This window comes from Dromiciops gliroides, chromosome 2, assembly GCF_019393635.1.
Source record: "Dromiciops gliroides isolate mDroGli1 chromosome 2, mDroGli1.pri, whole genome shotgun sequence".
Classification (NCBI taxonomy): Eukaryota; Metazoa; Chordata; class Mammalia; order Microbiotheria; family Microbiotheriidae; genus Dromiciops; species Dromiciops gliroides.
The window spans coordinates 262,919,866-262,944,913 of NC_057862.1; the positions used below are offsets into that span (position 1 = coordinate 262,919,866).

The window sequence follows — 25,048 nt, forward strand, 5'->3', positions numbered from 1 at the left end:
AAAGGCAGAATGACATGAGCTGAAAAGGTAGTGTTTTATAGCAAAATCAAAAAGTACTGTAGTTACTTTTAAAAACACAAACACCCAGTGGATAGAGCACTGGCCCTGGAGTCAGGAGTACCTGAGTTCAAATCCGGCTTCAGACACTTAACACTTACTAGCTGTGTGACTCTGGGCAAGTCACTTAACCCCAATTGCCTCACTAAAAATAACCAAAAAACCCCAAAAAAACAAAACCAAAAAACCCACAAACACCCATCCTCTAACAGGAAAATATTCCCTGCTCATCAAATACTTTATTGCAGAATGGAAGGTGTAAGTAAGTGGAAAGAAAGCAAAAAAATGATTGCCATATATTTGCATAGGAAGGAATAGAATAGTCACCTATAGTGCTGAGCAAGATGATTCTAGACATGCTTCTGAATTACAGAGAAACAACTGCTTTCAGATACTAAGAAAACAAATACTGAAAAATAAAAAACAGTGCCTTGATGATCAAGGGACAATTTATGATATGCTAAGAAATGCTATACAATGAAATAAAATAGGATTTTTCTTAATGAAGCTATGTAACACATAGCTATATGAATCACTATCAACACCAAATATCTGATATTTATTTCATCACATGTTCATGAAAATGCCATTTTCATGTGTCTTATGGTAGTATAATGAGGAGCTATGAGCATCAGATTTTTAAAAACTATGGGGAAAAGGGTTCATTCTGAAGTGAAATGAGAAAGCAGCACTGCAGATAATAGTAAGCTCATATTTAGAGTGGGGAGGGACTTTATAGCACTATTTATCAGCTGGCTATACCCTCTTAAGATCACCTAATTTAAACAAGTACATTAAATGTCTCAGCAAATAAATTCTTTTACAAATTTAGTGCTATCAAACTGTTATAAATGCTGTTAGATGCTCATTTCTGAGAACTATATTTGAAGTTAATTATATGATAAAATCACATTTGTTCTTTTTTTCTACTTGGAATACCAGGTAAATTAGAAAACCTGCAGAAGTCATTGAAACTGTTCAATCAGAAGATATGATCTCTTATTTGATATTAAGCTATAGAAAAGTCTCTGTATCCCAGACAAATTTCTCTCTAGTGGTCCTGGGTGGCAAGTGTTGTTTATGCATGTCTGCTATACCTCTGGCAGCATCATTTGTTGTCTAGACATGCCAGTGAAAACAACATGTCAATCAGTCTAGCTGACATGTATGTACCAAGTTCTTCTCAAGCGCTTCACACACAGTTACCAAAAGGCCTGACCATTTTAAATTATAGTCCTGGGGAGTGAGATTTTGAGCCTGTTGTACATATTCCAAAGGCACTGGTGTAGCTTGTGTAAATGTTTCTAGGTGAATGCCATGGACAGGATTGTCAACTATCAAACAACCAATGTCAAACTACTTGTCAGGTAGCAATTTGGCAATGAAGTTTTCTACAGACACAGCAGGTTGTTTTTCATGAATCACATCAGCTCAACATAAGTTTACTGTATGTTCTTGGGCCCCTTTTAATCCAGCTGCATTGCCCACTGGTTGTGCAACAATGTTGGAATGGCTAGTGTCTCCTATAATTACAGCTAAATCAAAGACTTCCTGGAAGGCATCTTGGACAGCAGCAATTTTTCCCTTTTTATTTGAGGTTACCACAATATCTAGTTCACCAGCAGATTTAATATATGGAGCCATGCCTGGGTCCAGTGTAGTAATCATGCTTTCTACTGAGTGTTTAGTTTTATCAAGCACAGATTTCACCATAGGATTCCCAGCTACACCCTTAATAATCCCCCAGATACCACCAGCAGATTATTTATTCTGAACCCTAGTCAGTCTAGGGTCTTCATGTTCCTCTGGGAAAGTTATAGCTTAACCACTTCCGGTTCCCTGTGGCATAGGTGTCAAAATGACTTGTTGAGAAATAGAAGGTGGCAACATACCTGTAACAGCAGGTACCGAAAATGATGGCATCAAAGGTGTCTGGGGAATTCTTTCAGCATGACCCCTTGTGATGCCATAGACTGAATTAACAGAAAATCCTCACATAGGAGGACCTGTAGCAGGAGGGGAAATAACAGTGCTTGGAGCAGTGCTTGAAGGGAAATATGGAAACTGGGGAAGAGCATTAGTACTGAAGGCTGTAGCAGTTGTGATGGGGAAATGGGAGTTGGGAACGGAAGAAACAGGAAGTGGGGCAGCAGAAACAGGTGAGATAGCAGAAAATGGTGAAGATGGTATAAAAGGCAAAGAAGCTGAACTCTTCATTGAAGCAAGTGATGGCACAGGTGTAGAAGATGTTTGTGGTGGTAAGGACTGCATTGACGGTGTATTAGTAGAAGAAAATGACCTCGAAGAAGCTAGAGGGACAGGAGTAGTAGATGTAATTACTGTTCCTGCAGCAATTGGTAGGAGAGTTCCAGGTGGCGTTGTCTCTATTCCACTCGCTTCCATCATTTTGCTTTGTCATATACTGGGGTCCAGACGGCATGGCTGGGGGAGGGGCGGCCGGAGGTGGGGGGCACCAGCTGCAAATGTACTTTTAGCATTTGAACAACCTGGTCAATTTGTAATAAAATTACAAGAAGTGCATATGGTTGGGGAACTGGGTGGTGCAGTGGATAGAGCACAGTCCCTGGATTCAGGAGAACCTGAGTTCAAATTCGACTTCAGACACTTGACACTTACTAGCTGTGTGACCCTGGGCAAGTCACTTAACCCTTATTGCCCCACCAAAAAAAAAGTGCATATGGTTGTTTTCATGTACAATAGAGAAACTGTTTCCCAAAGGACCCAAATCACATTAAAACATTTATTTATTTTTATTACCAGCAGGCTTTTAATTACAAATTTTTAAAAATTGAAATAGTTAAAAAAATAATCCCAATGTCCCAAATTTTTCTATCCTATTATTTGATATAAGAATTTCACTTTCTAATAGCTACATAGTCGGATTTAACATTAATACTTCACTGGTGGAACTGTGAAACAATACAATTATTATTTTTTTTCAGGAAATGAGGGTTAAGTGACTTGCCCAGGGCCACACAGCTAGTAAGTGTCAAGTGTCTGAGGTCGAATTTGAATTCAGGTCCTCCTGAATCCAGGTCCTGTACTTTATCTATTGTGACACCTAGTTGCCCTCTGAAAGGATACAACTATTCTTGAAAACAATTCAAATTATGAAAATAAAGTTGCTAAACTATCCATACATGTTGATCCATATATTTCACTTCTAGGAATATATTCCAAGGAGGTCATCGAAAAACCGTTTTCATATCCAAACATCTACACACAAACATCCATAGCAGCACGTTTTTAGTGTAGCAAAAGAACTGGAAACAAAGTGAATTCTTAACAATTGAGAAATGACTAACATTGTGGTATATGATTATGATAGAATATGATGAATGCAGAGAAACATGGAAAGGTTTATATAGATTTATTTAAAAATAATATTTTATTTTGCTCCCAATTACATGTAAAATTATTTTAAACATTTGTTTTTTTAAAAAAATCTTAGTTCCAAATTCTCTTCCTCTCCCTCCAACCCTAGCCTAAGACAGTAAGCAATTTGAAATAGGTTATGCATGCACAATCATGCAAAACATTTCCATATTAGCCATTTTGTGAAAGAAAACACAGACTGAGAGTGATTTTTCAGAAGAACCTGAGAAGACTTGTATGACCTGATGTAAAGTGATGCGAGTAAAACTAGGATACTTTATAAAATGACAATAATAGTATAAGAACAATCAAATTTGAAGGATTTAGGAATTTAGATCATCACAATGACCAACCAAATAGAGAGTGGATGGACTCAGAGGGAAGACTGAAGCATCTTTTCTTTTTTTTTTCTTTCTTTTCTCTCTCCTGCCTCCCTCCCTATCTTTCTTTCCCTAATGTAGAAATTTGTTTTGTGTGACTATCCATATTTGCAATGGATTTTATTTTTCTTGCTTTCTTACTTGGTGGGGAAGCTGAAGGAGTTTCTAATTTCTGTCTCTGTGATAGTTGTAGAAGAGACTACCAGAAAAAGAAATCCTGAAAATAACAATACAAATTTTTAGCCTTTCCCCTCATTTCCAACATAACAATCTATGATAATATCATTTTGAAGTCTTCTTAAAATAAGTTTTATTGATATTTTGCCTTTTTACATCATTATCTATTCTCCCCTCCATATTTCTTCTTTTCTCCCAGACAGCCACCCTCTATAGCCAATAATATTTTATAGACAAAAAAATGAAAAAAAATCAACAAAACTGATCAATGCATTGAAAGTCTGAAAATAGTGCAATGTGTGACACCTGTGGACCTTGATGTAATGTAAAGGTTTGAGTTGTGAATGTCCCCTCAAATTTGAGTCGTGCTTGATCTCTGTAATTTTTTTATGTTCACGACTTTTTTGAGTGTGATTGTTCTTTCTATTTAAATTATTGTAATCATTGTGTATATTGTTTTCTTGATTCTTTTTACTTTACTCTGCATCAGTTCATGTAGATCTGTCTGTTTCTCTGAATTAATTAATTTCATAATTTCTTACAATATAATAATATCCCCTTACATATATGTTGGAGTCCAACATATTTATAGCAGGACTTTTTCTGAGAACAAAGATATGGAAATAAAGTAGATGTCCATTAACTGGGAAACAGCTAAACAAATTGGCGTGCATATATTTTGTTTTTTGCATGGTTGCAATATCTGCTTTTTTAGATTCATGTGATAGTGAATTTTCTCCATCCCTCAGTATTATTTTTTTGCATGTCTTTATTTTTTAATGTTCTTGAAAGCAATGGATTATCATTTTTTCTTATTCATTCTGTCACTCTTTTTCATTTTATTACATTCTTTAATCCTTTCACATTTAAAGTTAAGAGAGTTAGGTTGCTATTTTCCTTCATTGTCTCTTTTTTTCCTTTTTAAATTTGATTTTTTTTTCAGGTTCAAATTCTTTCCTTTTTGTTTACTCCCTACTCCACTCATTGAGAAAGCAAGAAATATTATCCCATTATCCATACAAGTAATGAAAAATTCATTTACCTGTTAACAATGTTCCAAAAAAGTAAAGAAAAATAAAGAAAAACATATTTTGCACTCTAAGTCCATTCTCTGTTGGGAAGTTGATATAGCATTTTAAAATAATGAGTCCTTATGAATTGTGTTGTCATTGTGTTGATCATAATTACCAAGGCTTTCACAGTTAATAATCCTTACAATATTGTGATGATTGTGTAGATTATTTTGCTGATTCTGCTCATTTCACTTTGCATCAGTTCATATAATCCTTCCAAGGTTTTCTGATCTATATGAAGATATCCCCCTTCCTCATTTCTTATAGCACAGTAGTATTCTACTACAACTTTAGTTATTTTTAAATTAATGGACATGTTTCCAATTCTTTGACATCATAAAAGAGTTGCTATAAATATTTTAGTATATATGAGTCATTTTCCTATTTCTTTGATTTCCTTAGAAGTCTATTGGGCAGCTAGGTGGCACAGTGGATAGAGCACTGTCCCTGGAGTCAAGAGGACCTGAGTTCAAGTCTCATCTCAGACACTTACTATCTGTTTGACCCTGGGCAAGTCACAACCCCAACTGCCTTAAAATATCCGGGGCCATCTCCAGTTGTCCCAATATATCTGTCTTGTTTGGTAATGAAGTCTTTCCTTATCTATAGATCTAACTGGTACTTTCTTCCATTCTCCTCTAATTTGCTCATGTTTAAATCATGTACTTATTTTGAGTTTATCTTGGTATATGGTGTGAAATACTGGGCTTTGCCTAATTTCTGTCAGACCACTTTCCAGTTTTTCCAGTAGTTTTTGTTAACTACTTGCTCCAAAACCTGGGATCTTAGGATCAAAGAATAGGTTACTGTGCTCATTTTCTCCTGTTCCATTGATTAACCACTCTATTTCTTATCCAGTACAAACTTTTAAAAATGATTGCTTCTTTGTAATATAGTTTCTACTTCTAGGCCCTCTTCCTTCACAAAATGTCATTGATTATCTTGATATTCTTGACCTTTTGTTTTAAATGAAGTTTATTTTAATTTTTTCTAATTCTATAAAGTAATACTTCGGTATTGATATAGTACTGAATAAATTAATTTAGGTAGCATTGCCATTTTTATTATATTAGCTAGGCCTATCAATGAAAAATTAATATTTCTCCCAATATTTAGAACTTTCTTGTGTGAAGTGTTTGTAATTGTGTTCATATAGTGCCTCTCTTTGTGTGACTTGGCAAGTAGATTCCTAAGTATTTTATATTGTTTGAAGTTATTTTAAGTGGAGTTTCTCTTCATGTCTCTCCTTTTTGGTTGCTTTTGTAATATCTAGAATGCTGATAATTTGTGTGGCTTTATTTTATATCCTGAAACTTTGCTAATTTTTTTTAGTTGACTCTAGAGTTCTCATATCATCTGCAAAAATCAATAGTTTTGTTTCCTCCTTATGTATGCTCCATTTTCTTTTTCTTGTCTTATTACTATAGCTAAGATCTCTAGTACAATATTGAATAGTAATGGTGATAATGGACATCCTTGCTTTACCCGTGATCTTACTGAAGAGGCTTCTAGTTTATCCTCATTACAGATAATGCTTACTCTTGGTTTTACTTAGACTTATCATTTTAAGGAAGGCTCTATTTATACTTATACTTTCTACTGTTTTTAATAGGAATAGGTGCTGTATTCTGTCCAAAGCATTTCCTATATTTATTGATATAATTTGTATATTCAAATTATGCTTATTGTTTTTCTAATATTGAACTAGCCCTGCATTCTTTGTACAGCCAGCCTGGTCATAGTCACATAGTTACATAGTCACATCTTTGTCATATCTTGCTATAATCTCCGTGCTGGTATTTTATTAAAAATGTTCAATCAATGTTCATTAGGGAAATTTGCCAATAGTTTTCTTTTTCTGTTTTTGTTTTACTTGGTTTAGGTATGAAAAAGGTATTTGTGAACATTTATAACAGTTCTTTTTGTGGTGGCAAGGAAGGGAAATTGAAGGGATGCTCATCAATTGGAGAGTGACTGAACAATTTATGGTATATAATTGTGATGGAATAATCTTGTGCTCCAAGAATTAATGAAGGGGATAAATTAATAAAAACCTGAGAAGAGCTGATACAGAGTGAAGTGAGCAGAACTTGGAGAACTTTGGACACATTAACAGCAATAGTATAAAGCTTTTCAACTATGGAAGACTTTGTTACTCTTATCAATACAATGGTCTACAACATGTGGTAAAAATTATTTGTGGAATAGGCAGCTTTTGAAGGACCTCCCCTTTTGGGGGAGAAAAAAGTGAATGCTCCCTGAAGGGAGGTTAAAGGAAACTTCTGGAATGCTAAGTTCTTGAGGCACTTCTGGAACATCAACTCTAGAGTAATTTCTGGAATGTGAGTTTGCTCTCTCTGACTGATGACTGAAGGTGCTGGTGGTGCACGAGCAAGCTTAGACTGGCGGGCTGTTCAGGTTGGTGAGTTACTTACTGAAAACCTTAAATTCCTTTGAACCAGCTTAAGCTAAGTTTGGAGTTGAGTATTTCTCTGTATTTCTATTTTCCTATTTCCTTATCTTTGATTTTTATTAGTTTTACCTTTGTTGTTTAATTAATTCCCGAGTAATAAAATCGGATCCTTTTGTGAACTAAAGCTTAGAGGCTCCTTTCTTACTGGCCTGGGAGAAATATCTAAAAAGGGCATTTCAGAGGGGAGGTTAAACCTAAAAGGGTCCCTCATATTTCCAGGACCCCAATATTAAGGCGAGTCACCCAAATAACACTCTGTATATCAAATTTTGGCCCTCACAAACATTTCAAAGGACTTATGATGAAAAATGCCATCCACCTCCAGAGAGAGAACTGATGTACTCTGAGTAAAGATCTAATCATATTTTTCACTTTAAAATTTTTCTTCATCCTCTCCCCACCATTATAATATAGCTAATGTATATTTTGAATGGCTTTTTATGTATAATGGATATTGCATTTCTTGCTGTCTAAGTGATTGGAAGGGAGAGTATTTGGAACTGAAAATAAAATTTAAAAAATTCTCATAGAAGAAATTTGATAGGATTCCTTCTTTATGTATTTTTTCTTTTTCTTTAAAAAAATTATTTATTTAGAATTTTCCTTGTTACATGTAAAAAAACCCAAAATTTTTCACATTGATTTTTAAAAAAACTTTGTGTTCCAAATTTTCTTCCTCCCTTCCTCTTCACCTCTCCCTAAGAAATCAAGCAATTTAATATAAATTCTATCTCCTTTCACCCTATCCTTCCTCAAAAGTGTTTTGCTTTTTACTTATTTCTTATCTATTTTGTGGTTAGATTTATCTGTTTCTGAGAGGTAAACCAAAGTTTCCTGCTAATATAGTTTTACTATTAATTCCTGTAACTTGTTTGATTATCCTTCAAGAAGAAGGATGCTATGCCATTTGATCAATATATGTTTTCTATTAATATTAATTCATTGTATATGATACTTTTTAGCAAGATGCTTATCCCTTTTAATTAGGTCTATTTTTGCTTTTGCTTTATCTTTGGTAATGATTGTTACTCCTGCCTTTTAAAAATTCAGCTGAAGTGTAATAGATTCTGTTAAAGTCCCTTATTTTATCTCTGGTTATAGCTCTCTGTTTCAAGTATGTCTCTTGTAAAAACCATGCTGCTGTATACTAGTTTCTAATCCATTTTGTCATCCTCTTCCATTTCATTCCATTCACATTTACACTTGATTGCTGTTTTCTCTTTGTCTTATTCTCTTCTATCCTCTTCCTCCCTTCCCTTGTTGTATGCATCCTCCCATTTTGGTTCTGCAAAAAAAAAAAAAAAAAAAAAGCCCAAACCATTGATTCATGTGTAGGAGGGCTGCTATAAGATTCTCTACATAATATCCTGGGCCATCTGATTTTTGCTTTTGTATCAGTTTTCTTGTGTACGTTTGTAAAGAAGTCTCTTACCAGTCTCTCTAGAGTCTCTCTGTTGATGATGCTGTTCTTGCTAGCTTTCATTCATCCTTCTTTCATTCCTATTTTCTTGGATGCTTAAGAAGCAAACACAGTCCCATTTCTTTCACTCCTATCCTGAGCTATTCCCTCTATTTCTCAGTTGTCTGGTCTAATAGTACAGAGCATTATCATCCTAGTGTTATTGCATCCTGCTTTGATTTTGCCATTTGGTATGTGGATTTCTTAGACTCTGGGAGGAATGGGCGTGTGTGATAGAGGTGTGGGGTTCAAGCCCAGATACATGTATTACCTCTTTCCCTTTGTTCCACCATTCTCCCATAGAGCTCCATTGTAGCACAGAACATTGTAGCTAACTATTGAGGCCTCAAGAAGTTTCTGCCATTTGGAACTTGCATCTTTACAGCAGTGGAAAGAGGGTGGGAAGGGGACTTGAATTTTATGGCAAGCCATTTGGGTCCTTGCTGTGGCTAGCACGGTTATAGTGGATAAAATGGGTTCTAAGTAAGCTCATTAGATAAGAATTCATGTGATTTTTACCTTCTTTTGAATTCCTGGTTTCCTAGACTATTGAGACAATTTAAATTGCTTTATCTTTGGCTAATAGTTTCTGTTTTGGAGAAGTGTAAGTGGTCTTGAGGATCAGAGAAAATGTCTAGTCTTTCATCTTGTTAGTCACAGGACTCAGATGTGTTTTCATAATGAAGTCATACTCACACAAAGATATATACATATAGACAAACACAGACATATAGATAACCATATAAACATATATACACAGAAACCATATATAAACATACAAATTCATATATGGTTGTATGGATATATACATACACACAAAATATATAGATAACCATATCCATATCCATATCCACGTATAACTATACACACACACACACACATATATATATAATCATATATAGACACATGCATCTCTCTCTATATGAGCGCATAACCTTAAACTATTTTACAAGTCAATGGCAAGCATTTGTTAAGCATTTATCTTTCACTCCTAAAATTGCATGCAGTTAAATTATATTAAATTTGCAAGTCACATCAAAGTAAACAGGCACAAATAGACAAGTCTTTTTTCTTTTTTTCCCCAAATCTAGTTCAAGTCAAGATAAAGTTTTCTGCCCTGATAAGACTACAATTTAAAAAATAGGTATAGTTTTTTTTTTGTGTGTGTGAGGCAATTGGGGTTAAGTGACTTGCCTAGGGTCACACAGCTATTAAGTGTCAAGTGTCTGAAACCGGATTTGAACTCAGGTACTCCTGACTCCAGGGCCGGTGCTCTATACACTGGTGCCACCTCGCTGCCCCTTATAGTTTTTTTTTTAATGGCTATTTTCAAAACTTTACCCGCCCCTACTCAAAATACGAAATATTTTCTCAGTGTCACACACATATATTCATACATTCAATAAAAACACATCAAAATTTCAATCTGGATTGAATTTTTCTTAAGTGAAAAACGCTAACTATCATATGCAAATTAAATCTCAAGTTAATAACAAATCCCCCCCCCCCCCCCCCCCCCCCCCCCCCCCCCCCCCCCCCCCCCCCCCCCCCCCCCCCCCCCCCCCCCCCCCCCCCCCCCCCCCCCCCCCCCCCCCCCCCCCCCCCCCCCCCCCCCCCCCCCCCCCCCCCCCCCCGCCACTAGGACTTGAGGTAGCTAGACTTAGAATAGAAGCCAAATAACAGGGAATTAACATTTTTACTAACCTGGAAGCTGAAGACTTAAAGGTTTGGAGTTCCTTTGTATCAACTATCTCCAGCTACTTATTAGAGATCTAAACGGAATTTCCTTTACTTCAAATCTGAAACCCACAAGGGAGATTGAGGATATCCTACTTTTGACAGCAGAACTTTTATGTAAGACAACTTTATCACAGTTTAAAATATGTCAGTAAAATGGTTTATTCTATGTATGTGTGTGTGTGTTGCAAGCCTAGGTAGGAAGAAATATAAATTTGTACAAAGAGCACTGTGCCTTTAAAAAGTCAAGTGGATTTCTGAATATATTACTTTATATTCATAGGTACTTTATACTATAGAGAAAATACAGGCATGCTACTCAACTATTGGCTTTGGTAGTAGTTCATTATGTTTCTTTTTTTTATAAGAAATTTTTATTGATATTTCATGTTTCTTACATTACTATAAATATCACATGTATTTCTCCTCCTTCCCCTCCCAGAGAGCCATCTCATATGAGAAATATTGTTTTTTTGACAGGGAAAAAAAGTCAGCTCAACTGATCAATACAAGAAAAAGTCAGAAAACATGGGCAATGTGTAATACCTCTGGACCTTCATGAAGTGGTAGGTTGGAGGTATCTTCTCATATCTCTCAGTCCTGTTTGATCTTTATAGTTACAAAAAAAGTTTTATTTTCTTTGCTGTGCAGTTATCCTTTCTATTTCTATTGTTGTAGTTACTGTGTTTTCTTAGATTTGCTTATTTCATTCTCTTCATATAGATCTTTCCATGCTTCTCTGTATCCATCAAACACATTATTTCTTACAACATAGTGATATTCCATTACATGAATATGCTACATTTTAAAAAGCCATTCCCCAATAGATGGGCATTTTTTTTTTTTAGTTCTTAGCTATCACAAAAAGTGAATATATACATGTACACATACACATATCTATAGATCTGTCTTGGGGATGATTTCTTGTTGATGGCTTCCTTGGGATGATGGAGTAATACAGTCCAGTAATGGAATCACTAATTCTGAGAATATGGACATTTTAGTTACTTTATTTACATAATTCCAAATTGCTTTCTGCAAATGGTTATATTTTTTTACAGCTTCACCAACAATGCATTAGAGTTCCATCAATGATGTATTAGTGTAACTATCTTTTCACAAACCCTCCAACATTGACTATTGTAATTTTTACCAATTTGCAAGGTAAGAGATAAAACCCGAGTTGTTTTGATTTGCAATTATTTTATCATTAGTGATTTAAAATGTTTTTTCATGCAGTTGTGAATACTTTACAGTTTTTCTTTTGAGACCTCTTTGTTAATATCTTTTGACTATTTATCTATTGGGAAATGGCTATTAGTCATATGTATATATATGTGTACATATAATATGCATATATATTTATTGACTGTTTATATATCTTGCATACCAGAGGCAAATAGATGGCTCAGTGGACAGAGTGATGAGTCTGGGGTTAGGAGTAAAAATCCAGTCTCAGAAACTTACTAGCTGGGTAACCCTGAACATGTTACTTAACCTCTGGTTGCTTTAATCCACTGGAGAAGGAATGGTTAAATCACTCCAGTATCTTTTCCAAGAAAACCCCATGTACATTATGGTACATGGGGTCAAGAAGAATCAATTGAACAAACAAACAAACAAAAAAACCCAACCAAAAAACTCAATAGAAATCTTGGATATCCAAACCTTATCATAGAAATTTGATACAAAGTTTTTTCGCCATGTACCCATCTCTCTTTTTATCCTATATGCATTAATATGGCTTGTGCAGAAGCTTTTTTAGTCTCTTTAATCAACATAATCTGTTTTATCTTTTTGCAATTACTTTTATCTCTTGTTTGGTTAAGAATACATGTCCTACTTATGATGGAAAATGCTACCCATTTCCAGAGAAAGAACTGATGGAGTCTGAATGCAGATTGAAGCATACTTTTATTTTCCTTTCTTTTCTTTCTTTCTTTGTTTCCTTCCTTCCTTCGTCTGGGGTGTTATTTTCCCCACAACATGACTAACATGGAAATATATTTTCTGTGACTGCACATATATAACCTGTATCAAATTGCTTGATTTTTCAATGAGGTGACAGGAAAGAGGGAAGGAGAAAATTTGGAATTCAAAAATTAAAAAATTGAATGTTAAAAATTGTTTCACATGTAATTGGGGAAAAATATAATATTCAATTAAAATGTACTTTCTCATCTTTGAAAAAAAGAGTATATGTCCTATATGTAGCTGTGAGAGGTATATAGTCTGTTTCTATTCTAATTTTTTAAATATTATGATGTTTAATAATAAGGTTGCATATCCATTTGGAATATACTGTGGACAGTTTAGATAGCTCAGTGGATAGAGTGCCAGGGCTGGAATCAGGAAGATCTGAGTTTAAATTCCACCTCCTATTCTAACTGTGTGACCCTGAACAAGTCACATAATCCTGTTTGCCTCAGTTTCTTTATCTGTAAAATGAGCTGGAGAAGGAAATGCCAAAACACTCCAGTATCTTTGCTAAGAAAATATCAAATGGGGTCACAAAGAGTAAAACACCACTGAAATGACTGAACAATAATGATTTTTACCAGACTGATTTCCAGTTTTCACAGAAGTTTGTAAGAAATAGGGAAATTTTCCCTCGGTAATTTGTTTTCCACTTTTTCAAACACTGGGTTACTGGGTTTTATTGTTTTTGAATCTACTTCATCTAGTATGTTCCATTCATTTTGATGACTCTATAATACAGTTTGACTTCTGGAAGTGCTATTTATTCTCCCCTTTTCACTATGTTTTAAAAATTATTTCCCTTAATATTCTGTATTTTTTGCTTTCCAAAATGAATCTTGTTATTACTTTGTAAAATTCTGTAATGTTCACTCTTAGTAATTTGATTGACATTTAGTAGAAACATCATTTTTATTACATTGGCATGGCCTAGCCCAGAGCACTAAATAATCCTCCAGATGTTTAGATTATTCTTTAACTCTTTAAGGAACAGTTTATAATTTATTTATAATTTATAATATCTAGACAAGTCTTTTGTGTGCCTTAGAAGGTTAATCCCCAGACATTTTGTGAATTTTTGTAATTATTTGGAATGTGATTTCCCTATTACTGGTTCTTGTTTTTTGTTACTACTATATAGCAATACTATTAATTTTTGATTAGTTGAGAGTTTACTAATTCTATTAGTCTTTCAGAGAACCAGCTTTTCATTTTCTTTATCATTTCTCTGTTTTTTTGTTTCTAGTCCATTTATTTCACTTGTAATTTTTAATATCTCTTGTTTGTATATTTTCATTCTATTGTATATTTTATAATTGGTTAATTTCAAGGCTATAATTTCCCCAAAAGATTTGCTTTTACTGTATTCCGGTAATTTTGTTTTAAAAATCATTATAATTTACTTTTTCATGGTTATTAATTATTTCTATGATTTGTTTCTTAGTGCAATCATTATTTAAGATTTAATTGTTAAGTCTCAACTTGGGCCTGTACTTTCTTTGTGGCCTTTGAACCAATTTCTATTTTTTTATTACATTATCCATTTATAAAATATACCTTAACTATTTCTGTCTTTTTACATTGTTTGCAATGTTTCTGTCCCCTAGTAATACATGTTCAGTTTTTGTAAAAGTGTCATATGTTGCTGAAAAATATGTATATTATTTTACTCTTATTTAGAAGATACCATATGTATCTTAACTCTAGTTTCTCCAGAAATTGCTTTAGTTTCATATTTTCTTTTTAGTTTATCTTTCTGTAGAATTATCCAAAGCTTCGGGTTTGTCCCCATTACAGATAATATTTGCTTTTGGTTTTAGATGGATACTACTTATCATTTCAAGAAAGGCTCCTCTGATTCCTCTGCTTTCTAGTATTTTTTTTAAATAGGATTGGGTACTGTATTTTGTCAAAACTTTTTTTCTACATCTATGATTTGCATGTTTTTTTGTTACTGATATGAGCAATTAAGCTGGTAGTTTTCCTAATATTGAAACAGTCCTACAGTTCTGGAATAAATCCTATTTGTTCATGGTGTGACCAGATAGTAATAATATTATCAGAGAGTAATATCTTTGTGAGATGTTACTGTACTCTCCTTCCTGGCTTTTTATTTAAAATTTTGCATTGATATTCATTAAGGAAATTTGTTTATAGTTTTTTTCTCTATTTTTGCTCTCTCTAGTTTAGGTATCAAAACCATATTTGTGTCATGAAAGGAATTTGGTAGAATTTCTTATAAATACACTATTTAGAATTTCTCCTTAAATATTTGGTAGAATTCACTTGTGCATCCATGTAGTCTTGGGGACTTTTTCTTACGGAACTCAGTGATTGCTTTTTCAATTTGTTTTTTTCTAAGATAGGGTTATTTAAGTATTCTGTTTTCTTTTCTGTTAATGTGGGCAATTTTTATTTTTGTAAATATTCATCAATTTCACATAGACTATTAGTTTTAGTGGCATGTAAATGGGTAAAAGAACTTCTAATGATTTAATTTCATCTTCATTGGTGATGTATTCACTCTTTTCATTTTTGATACTAGTAATTTGGTTTTATTCTTTTTTAAAAATAAAATTAACCTATGCCCAAAGAGCAATAAAGCTGTGCATACCCTTTGACCCAGCAATACCACTTTTGGGTCTTTTCCCCAAAGAAATCATGGAAAGGGGAAAGGGACCCACATGTACAAAAATATTTATAGCTGCTCTTTATGTGGTGGCAAGGAATTGGAAGTTGAGGGGATGCCCATCAATTGGGGAATGGATGGACAAGTTGTGGTATATGAATACAATGGAATACTATTGTGCTGTAAGAAACAATGAGCAGGAGGAGTTAAAGAAACCTGGAGGGTCTTGCATTGGCTGATGATGAGTGAGATGAGCAGAACCAGAAGAACATTGTACACAGTACCATCAACATTGAGTATTGATCTACTGTGATGGACTATATTCTTCTCACCAATGCAATGAGTTTCAGGGAACTCATGATAGAAGAGGATCTTCAAATCCAGGAAAAAAAAAGAACTGTGGAGTATAGATGCTGAATGAACCATATTATTTCTTTTGTTTTTGGTGCTGTTGTTTTTCTATTTTGAGGTTTTTCGTCATTGCTCTGATTTTTCTCTTATAACATGACTAATGCAGAATATACGTTTAATGTTATTATGTGTATATATATATATATATATATGTATATAAAACTTATATCAGATTACCTGCTGTCTAGGGGAAGGGGGAGGGAGGGGAGGGAGGGAGAAAAATACGAAATTGGAAAGCTTGTATAAACAAAAGTTGAGAACTATCTTTACATGTAATGGGAAAAAATAAAATACTTTATTAATTAAAAAATAAAATTAACCAATGATTTATCTATTTTATTAATTTAAAAAATAAAACCAACTCTTAATTTTATATCATTAGATCATTAAAAAAACCCTTTCATTTTATTAATCTCTCCTTTGATTTTCAGGACATTTTTGTGTTGAATTGGAGATTTTAAATTTGTTCTTTTTCAATTTTTTTAGGTGCATGACCAATTCATTTCTCTATTTTATTGATATAACCATTTAGAGATAGAAATTCCTCCCTAAGTATTTCTTTGGCTGCATCCTGCAAACTTTGGGATGTTGTCTAATTCTTATTCTCTGTTATGAAATTGATTGTTTCTATGATTTGTTCTTTGGCTCACCTATTCTTTTGGATTAGAGTATTTAGTTCCCTATTAACTTTTAATCTATGCTTCCATGGCCCTTATTAAATGTAATTTTATTACATTATAGCTTGAAAGGGTAGAGTTAATATTACTGCTTTTCTGCATTTGGTTGTGAGGATTTTATGCTCTAATATAGTGTCAATTTTTTTAAGGTGCCGTGTACAGCCGAGAAAAATGTATATTCCTTTCTATTTCCATTCAGTTTTCTTTCCAGGAGTCTCTCATATTTAATGATTCTATCCATCTTAACTTCTTACTTATTTATTTTATGGCTAGATTTATCCAGCTCTGTGAGGGGAAAGTTCAGGTCCCCCACTAGTGTAGTTTTACTCTCTATTCCATACTATAATTTATTTAACTTTTACTCTAAGAATTTCAATGCTATGCTATTTGATACATTTATGTTTAGTATTGTTATTATTTTACTATGTTAAGTGTCTGAGGCCGCATTTGAACTCAGGTCCTCTTGAATCCAGGGTCAGTGTTTTATCCATGGCACCCCCTAGCTGCTCCTTGTAAGGGCCAAATTTAATATGGGGAGAGTTAATTGGATGGCTCGCCAAAATATTGGGGTAAGAAAGGCAATTAACAGCCTCTTTTCAACAAACAAAACAGGTTTTATTAATGAGAACAAATCTACAACACAGGTGAATTTAATAGAGCCAGGGACAATGAGAAAGGGGATAGAGGAAGGGAAAAAATATGTCCCACTTTCCAGATAGTTAGAATCTAAATCTCTAGAGCAAAAAGGCCCCAGGCACTCCAAACCTGCCTCTAGCCCAGCTAGCCTATCTTCAACAACACAAACTCAACACCAACTGGAATCTGTAGTTCCAAGGAGAATCAACTGTGCAGGGTCCCCCAGCTTGGTCCAAAGGTCCACCACACCAGCATCTCTCTCCCTCTCTCCTGTGCACCAGAGTGCCATCACTCTTCTCCCGGGCTTCCTCCTGAAGCCTCCTGGAAAACCAGAAATAGGGCCATACACACACACACACACACACACACACACACACACACACACAGCTCTAAGCTATTTGGCTGGTAGTTTTGATTGACAGAACAAACAGGCAGCTCTATAGCTGCAAGCTGGCCAGGTTCCGGATGCTAACACAGCATGGCTTTTCAAGATTACATCTTTTCAGTCTCACCATAATGAAGCAAAGATGGGTTCATGGAAACCCCAAATTACAATTAATTCCTTACACCCTGAAGCATAATATATTCTGCTCAAGTCCCTTATTTTATCTCTCTGTGTGCCTCTCGGTTTCAAATGTGTTTCTTGTAAACAACATATTGTTGGATTCTGGTTTCTAATCCATTCTTCTATCTGCTTCTATTTTATGGGTGAGTTTATCCCATTCACATCCAGTTATGATTACTAACTCTGCATTTCCTTCTATCTTATTTTCTTCTATCCATCTCTCTTCCTCTCCAAAGTTTGTTTTGCTTCTGAGCACTACCTTCTTTTATCTGCCCTCATTTTTAGCACCCTCTTTTTTGTTTTAGTCCCTTTCCCTCCTAATTCCATGTTGGTAAGATAAATTTTCATTGTTAATTGAATATGTATACATATATTCCCTCTTTGAACCAATTTAAATGTGAGTGAGGTTCAAGTGTTGCCTGTCTCCCCCATTTCCTCATTTACTCTAAAAGTATTTCCTTGCACACCTCTTTTATGTGAGATAATTCTCCCCATTTTCCCTTCTTCTCCCAGGGCATCCTTCTTTCTTACCATCCTTTTTTAAAAAACATCATCTCAACATAATTGACTCACTCCTGTACCCTCTTTTTTTATGTAGTATCCTTCTAATTGCCCCAATAATGATAAAGTTTTTACTTTGTGATTCAATTCTGGAGTTAGCTCAGTTCCCTTTTGATTTGGTTATGGTCTAGTCCAATTTCTGTCTTGTGAGAAAACTTTATTCTATTGTAAACATTGTGAGAAAACTTTATTGCATTGTTTTAACCTATTCCTGCATGGCTGGGAAGCTAGACCACCTCTATCCCTGCTTAGAGATCCTTAACCAAGGACCTAGGTTATCCTGACCAGAAGCCCATGCAGCTCTGAAGATTGATGCAAGAAGTTTTCTCACAATTATATATCTCAAACAACCCATATGTCTTATCTGAAGACAGCCCCATGTTGCTCAATCAGTTGTTTTTTATAATGTTCCTTTGAATGAATACAGACTTGGGGGAAGTGGGATGCCTCTTTTTTCTGATTTCAATGAAGTGCACTTGTTTGCTCTCCCTATTCCAACTTGGAAATCCCTAATCTTTCTTCCAATTAGAAATCAGATTTTGTATCCTGTTTTCTTTTAATTAATTGGTCTTATTTAATTGTCCTTAATATCTGCCTCCCCCTGTATTTGGGGTTCAGTACCAAAGCTGAAGTGAACTGGGCCTGGTTTTTTAGGCAATTGGCATGTATTGCTTAATAAATCTTTATTGCTCAAGAGCTCAAACCTTTGTTTCCTCAGTCATTTAATTTCATCTGCCATAGTTTTTGGCTGAGTCAGCAAGTTGAGTCAGGACTATGACCTCCAGGTTTAGTCTTTCAGAAAACAGTTCCCTAAAATACTTCGGTTAATCTTTCACTGAGGAACTATTTTTGTGGAAACCTGCCTCTGAAGGTTGGACTCCTGCTCTTGATCCCTATTTCTTCTGAGCTAAAGTAAGATTTAGATTTCAGTTTAGGATTAAAGCTAAGTGTTAGGTTTTATCAGTTTTCCCCTAGGAGAAGGGAAATTTGGTATTAAGTTTAAATTAAGGATTGTTTTTTTGTTATTATTATTGTTTTATTCATTTTTACACCCCCTTAGGAAAATTCTTATTGGTTTAGAAACATGAGTTGTTTCCCATACAGGAGTGGAGGGATTAATTAAAAGATAGAGTTCTCCAATTATACTAAAATATATAAAAATTCAAATGAGTTCCAAAATTGGCCTGAAGAAGGAACTTTCAATTGCTGAAATCTATAGAAAATTGTCCACACTAAACTTTTCTGTCTTATCATTTTGTGTCTTTATAAAATGAAGGAAAATCTTTCTCCTTTTTCATGTTTAGGGTTTTTAAAATTGTTGTTGCTGTTGTTCTTGGATTCTGTTACCTTGAAAGATCTCTAAGGCTTCACTCAAAGCATTTAGAATGCTGGGAAACAATAATGACATTTCGTGCTGTAAACAGTTGTCTCAGTCAGGACTAACTTCCATTTCAGGCTTGGTTAAAAAGAAAAAAAAAAACATCTGCAAAGTACTTTTTCTCTGTTATATCAGCCTTGTCCACAATAGAATTACAGAGATAAAGCCAGCTACTTAAAGAAAAGAAAACTTTCTGGATTTTTAAAACTGTTACAAACATCTTGGTAGATTTTGGAGATTTGAAGATTAAGGAGATTGGAGATTAATCATTTAAGAGTTTGGAGAGTAATAATTTTAAGATTGCAGGGGAGAAATCCTGAGACTTTGGGTGAATCGAGGAACTCATCCTCTTCTCTTTGTTCTACCTCATAAGGCACATAGCCGAAGCTTAATATATGCTGAACCATTTTAGTGAGCTTTGGGGCACCACTCTGTAGAATTTATTTAAAGAATTAAATTTTATAAAAGTTTAAGTGGTAAATAGCACTTAGATCACTTTCTCCCTGAAGTTTGCAAGTTATTATTTTAGTGTAATGGAAGGAGGCAGCTAGTTTGAAAGCAATCCCAGAGTTCAGTTTAAATTTAACTGGTACTTGCCCCTTCCTTGACCATGAAAAGAGAATAGATTATTTAATTTATGGAATAACTTTAAAATGAATAAAATTTAATTAAGGAATGGAAAGAGTGGTTTAAACCAAAAAGGGAGGGACCCCCTTTTTCCCCCAGATCCCAGTTCAGAGATTTCCCTTCTTACCCTTATCCCAGATCAGGGACTCCCTGACCCCCAATTCTAGCTCAGTTGCCCCATATCTTAAATCTGGGACCTCTTGAACCCCCCTATCCCAGATCAGAGATTCCCCTCTGACTCCTACTTCAGCTCAGAGACCCTCCTGTGACTCCTATCCCATATCTGGGACTCCCTAAACCTCCCATCCCACTTTAGAGACTCCTCTTCTGACCCCTAACCCAGACCAGGGACTGCTTCAGTCCCCATCCTAGCTTAGAGACCCCTTATGACTTTCCCAGCCCAGAAACCTTTTTTCACTGAACCTATTAATTCCTCTCATCTTAGATAATATTCCTAAATAAAGGTACTCTCCAACAACAACAACAACAACAACAACAATAACAACAACAACAACAACAACAACAACAAATACTGGAAAAATGCAGAGAAACCTGTTGCACTCCAGTTTCAGAAATTGACTAGCTGTTTGTCTTGGTTTTCTGATCTGTAAAGAGGAAAATAATAATTGTACTCACCTCCTAGTGTTGTGAGGATCAAAATGATATGATGATTGTGAAGTGCTTAACACAGGGACTGGCATATGGTAATTATTATAATAGATGTTGACTATTATTATTATTTCTTTGATTGAATGTAATTACTTTATAGTTGATAACTGTACTGAATTTTAGATGTAATTAATATAAAATGTCAAAGCTAATAAGATTAATGATTATCTATGCAGGATAATTTGGAAATACATTTGACTGAATTGACATAATCTGACAATAAGCTTTGTTTTATGTTTTACATACAGATATTGTGCATACTGTTATTGTATTTCTAAATTTTTCTTATAGTGAGAAACCATTGTGTCAGAGATTCTCTGTTAGACAAACACCTCTTTTAATCTGGATGTTGTTAGATTATGAATTGAGCTTTTTAAAGAATGTGATAAAAATAGCTATTTGAAAACTGTTAAATATTTAATGGGGGTATATTTTGTTTTAAAACAGATAAATTTAATAATGTTTACTGTAATAAAGAATGACTTTTCTTTTGAAAATTTTTGGCTATCACATAAAAATTATGAAAATGTACGGAATGGCTTTAAAATGTAACTTCAATGTACATCAGGTATTTGCTGTTATATCTGAAACGCCAGAATGTTGTTAGTTTTAATTTTTAAGTAAAGGATAAATGAAATGTAACTCTTAGGGAGAAGTTAATGAGAAGTATTCAAACCCTAAGCCATGGTTATTGAAATTTTGCTACTTGAGATAAAAACTCTTGGAACTATAATTTACTATTGTTTTGAGTTTTGAATACAGGGATGGTTGTCTGAATTGTCATGGAGCCAATACTAGAAAATGGCATGTGCTGTAGTCTGAGAACTGCTACAAGTGGATGCCTGTCCCTTGGAAAAGTTGAAGGGATGACTTTGATGTGGATCTTCTTCACTCAGTTTCACCATTGTGCTATTTCCTTTCTGAATAGAAAAATTTCCCACCTGGTTAAACCTGAGCTTAACTTTTGATTCCCTGTGATTACATGATTAAGTCTTAAATATGACCAGTATTTTGAATCAAAGAGAGCTAATACAGTTTTCCCCCTGTGCCCTTGAGGGGAATAGTCTTGACATTGTTATAACTATGTTCCTTCTTTTCCTTTCATAGCAAATTTCTATAATCAGGGAAAGTGAACAGTAAAACTTTTATAAGGACAATACTAAATGTATTTATTAATAGGTTGATACTGAAACATCTCACTTATAGGATTCCAGTATGAAAAATCTTACAATCTTATTCTGTATTTGTGGTCAAATTACAATATAGACGTGTTGATTAAAAATATGAGAGACATAGTTTCTGGGTAAATTGGTCATTTTATTAATAAGGCTAGCAGGTTATTAATAAAAGGATCATCATTGGATGTCTCTCTCAGACCAAAGACCAAAATGGTGGTGGACTTACACTGTATGTACCCTTCTAAATATAGGTGATCCATCAAATAGCAATCAAATCTAATTGGTTAAATTAATTTGGAGGTAATTTTTACTAAAATGAAGGGCAATACCAGCCTTGCATTATCAATGGGTGGGCTGAGTTACCTCACCCTGGACAGAGAGACCTTCCTGTCTAGACAAAAAGATCTTTCTCCACCCTAGATTAAATTCCTTGTAAGGTTGGATGGGCCTCACCAAGATGAAGAGATTCAGGACTGGACCTTTGAGTGTGAATGAGGTAGAGAAAGGATTTTGAAAGAAGGGGAGAATATCCCCAAGATATGTTATTAATAATTATTTCTTACATTGGCATGACTTCCTCCTAAAGAGAGAATTAGACAAAGTCATAATGTTAAAGCTTTTAATTAAATGGAACAGCAAATTTTGCCAAAGCAACAGGATAGACTGTTTTCTGTAAGAACTATATGAAGATATATACTTATATATATATATATACACACATAAACATATATGTATATGTATATACATATACACACATACATACACACACACATATATATAAAATGACTGTCTTCTGGATGTACTACTTGTATTAAATGTACTTTCCATACTAGAGTATAGAAAGAATTTAACATGAAATTGCATTTATAATTGTAAAGAAAATTAAATTATTTTCCCATTTTAAAATTATCTGACAGTTTTAAAGGACAGAAGAATTCATTTTACAAATTAAACACCTAACATTTAAAAAAGATTGTTATATCGGGTATAGGGCTTAGGTAAAGATTAAAAGCAACAAATGTTATATAAAAACTGAAATTCTCTGAAGTTTCAGGTTTGGAAAACCAAGTTTAAGAGAATGTACTAAATTGCATTAAGTCTTGTTATCAGCAGATTTTAGCAGTATTATCTAGGAATTACTAGAAGTGATTTGGAACCAGAAAAATAGAGCTCCCTTCAGAGTTATCCAGAGAATGAAGCCTATTCCAGAATGTCAAAGAGAAGATATCCAAGGACTAGACCACAACATGGGACATCTGGGACTCAAGATGAAATGCTAAATGCACTTGGGTTACTAGGATACAAGGTGAAAATGTTGGTTAGTATTGATGATCATTATTGTATTACTTTGGCCTTTTGATACAAGGTGTTTATACTTAAGTTCTCTTGTTACCTGGGGACATGTAAATCTAACCTCTCAAAATTAGTTCATTGTGAATGCAATAAAAAAAAAGTAATTTGATCTGTAATATTACTAATGTAATTTTGATGATTAATATATGAAAAACCTTATTAATTTGCCTCACATAGAAAAGATCAATAGAGAGAATGGGCTGATCCTCCTCCCCATGAATCAAAAGGGGGAAAGAATTGAGAGGATTAGAACAACAAATGGTAGTGGGAATTGAGTGAACCACTCTGACTCCATCTTGTGAATCAATTCTGGAGCTAGCTCATTTCCCTTTTTATTTTGTTATGGTCTAGTCCAATTTCTGTCTTGTGAGAAAACTTTATTGCATTGTTTTAACCTATCTCTGCATGGCTGGGAAGCTAGACCACCTCTATCCCTGCTTAGAGATCCTTAACCAAGGACCATGGTTATCCTGACCAGAAGCCCATGCAGCTCTGAAGATTGATGCAAGAAGTTTTCTCACAATTATATATCTCAAACAACCCATATGTCTTATCTGAAGACTGGCCCCATAGTGCTCAATCAGTTGTTTTTTTCCATGTTCCTTTGAATGAATACAGACTTGGGGGAAGTAGGATGCCTCTTTTTTCTGATTTCAATGAAGTGCACCTGTTTGCTCTCTCCATTCCAACTTGGAAATCCCTAATCTTTCTTCCAATTAGAAATCAGATTTTGTATCCTGGTTAGTTGTTTTCTTTTAATTAATTGGTCTTATTTAATTGTCTTTAATATGTAAAAATCTGCTTCCCCCTGTATTTGGGGTTCAGTGCTGAAGCCGAAGTGAACTGGGCCTGGTTTGTTAGGCCAATTCTGATGAGTGTTAGGCTTATTTACTGCCCAGATTAAATAGATTACTCCACCCAGTTGGGTGTGGGTGTGTGTGTGTGTGTGTGTGTGTGTGTGTGTGTGTGTTAGTCCATCCTTGAGCCAACTCTGATGAGTTTAAGGTCTTGAGCCTTTTCTGAGTGTAAATTCATTTACTGCCCTGCTTCTCTTCCATCTCTTCCCCCACTCCATAAGCCTTTTCCTGTTTCCTTCATGTAAGATTTCATCTCTGTCCTTCCCCCTCCCCCAGTGAATTCCCCTCACTCCTCAATTTAACCCTAAGGATGTCATCATGGGGCAGCTAGGTGACACAGTGGACAAAGCGCCACCCCTGGAATCAGGGGGATCAGAGCCAAAACCCAGCCTTAGACACAAGACAGTCACCCACTGTACGACCCCAGGTATGATCCCCAACTCCAATTTTTTATAGTTCTCTAGGGTTTTGTATTTGAAAGTCAAATTTGCTATTCAGTTCAGGTCTTTTATCACAAATATCTGAAAGTCTTCTTTTTCATTAAAGTCCCATTTTTTCCACTGAGAGATTATGATGAGTTTTGCTGGGTAGGTGATTCTTGGTTGTAATCCCATTTCCTTTGCCCTCTGGAATATCATATTCCATGCCCTCTGGTCCTTTAATGTAGAAGCTGCTAGATCCTGTGCTATTCTGACTGGGGCTCCACAGTACCTGAATTCTTTCTTTTTGGCGGCTTGCAATATTTTCTCCTTGACCTGAGAGCTCTGGATTTTTCCTA

General features: G+C 34.7%; 1 protein-coding gene and 1 pseudogene across 9 annotated transcripts in view; one reads left to right on the forward strand and one right to left on the reverse strand.

Moving 5' to 3' along the window:
- Window positions 1-25,048, forward strand: part of LRFN5 (leucine rich repeat and fibronectin type III domain containing 5) — a 292,130-nt gene that overhangs the window by 51,151 nt on the left and 215,931 nt on the right. For 8 of the 9 annotated variants that reach the window (XR_006354908.1, XM_043986362.1, XM_043986364.1 and 5 more), the window contains exon 2: window positions 11,233-11,318. The exons of the other annotated variant lie outside the window; for it this stretch is intronic. The gene's annotated coding sequence lies outside the window, so the exon portion shown is untranslated. The remainder of the gene's footprint in view (window positions 1-11,232; window positions 11,319-25,048) is intronic. 9 annotated transcript variants of the gene reach the window in all.
- On the reverse strand, window positions 1,072-2,463 carry LOC122738679 (annotated as a pseudogene).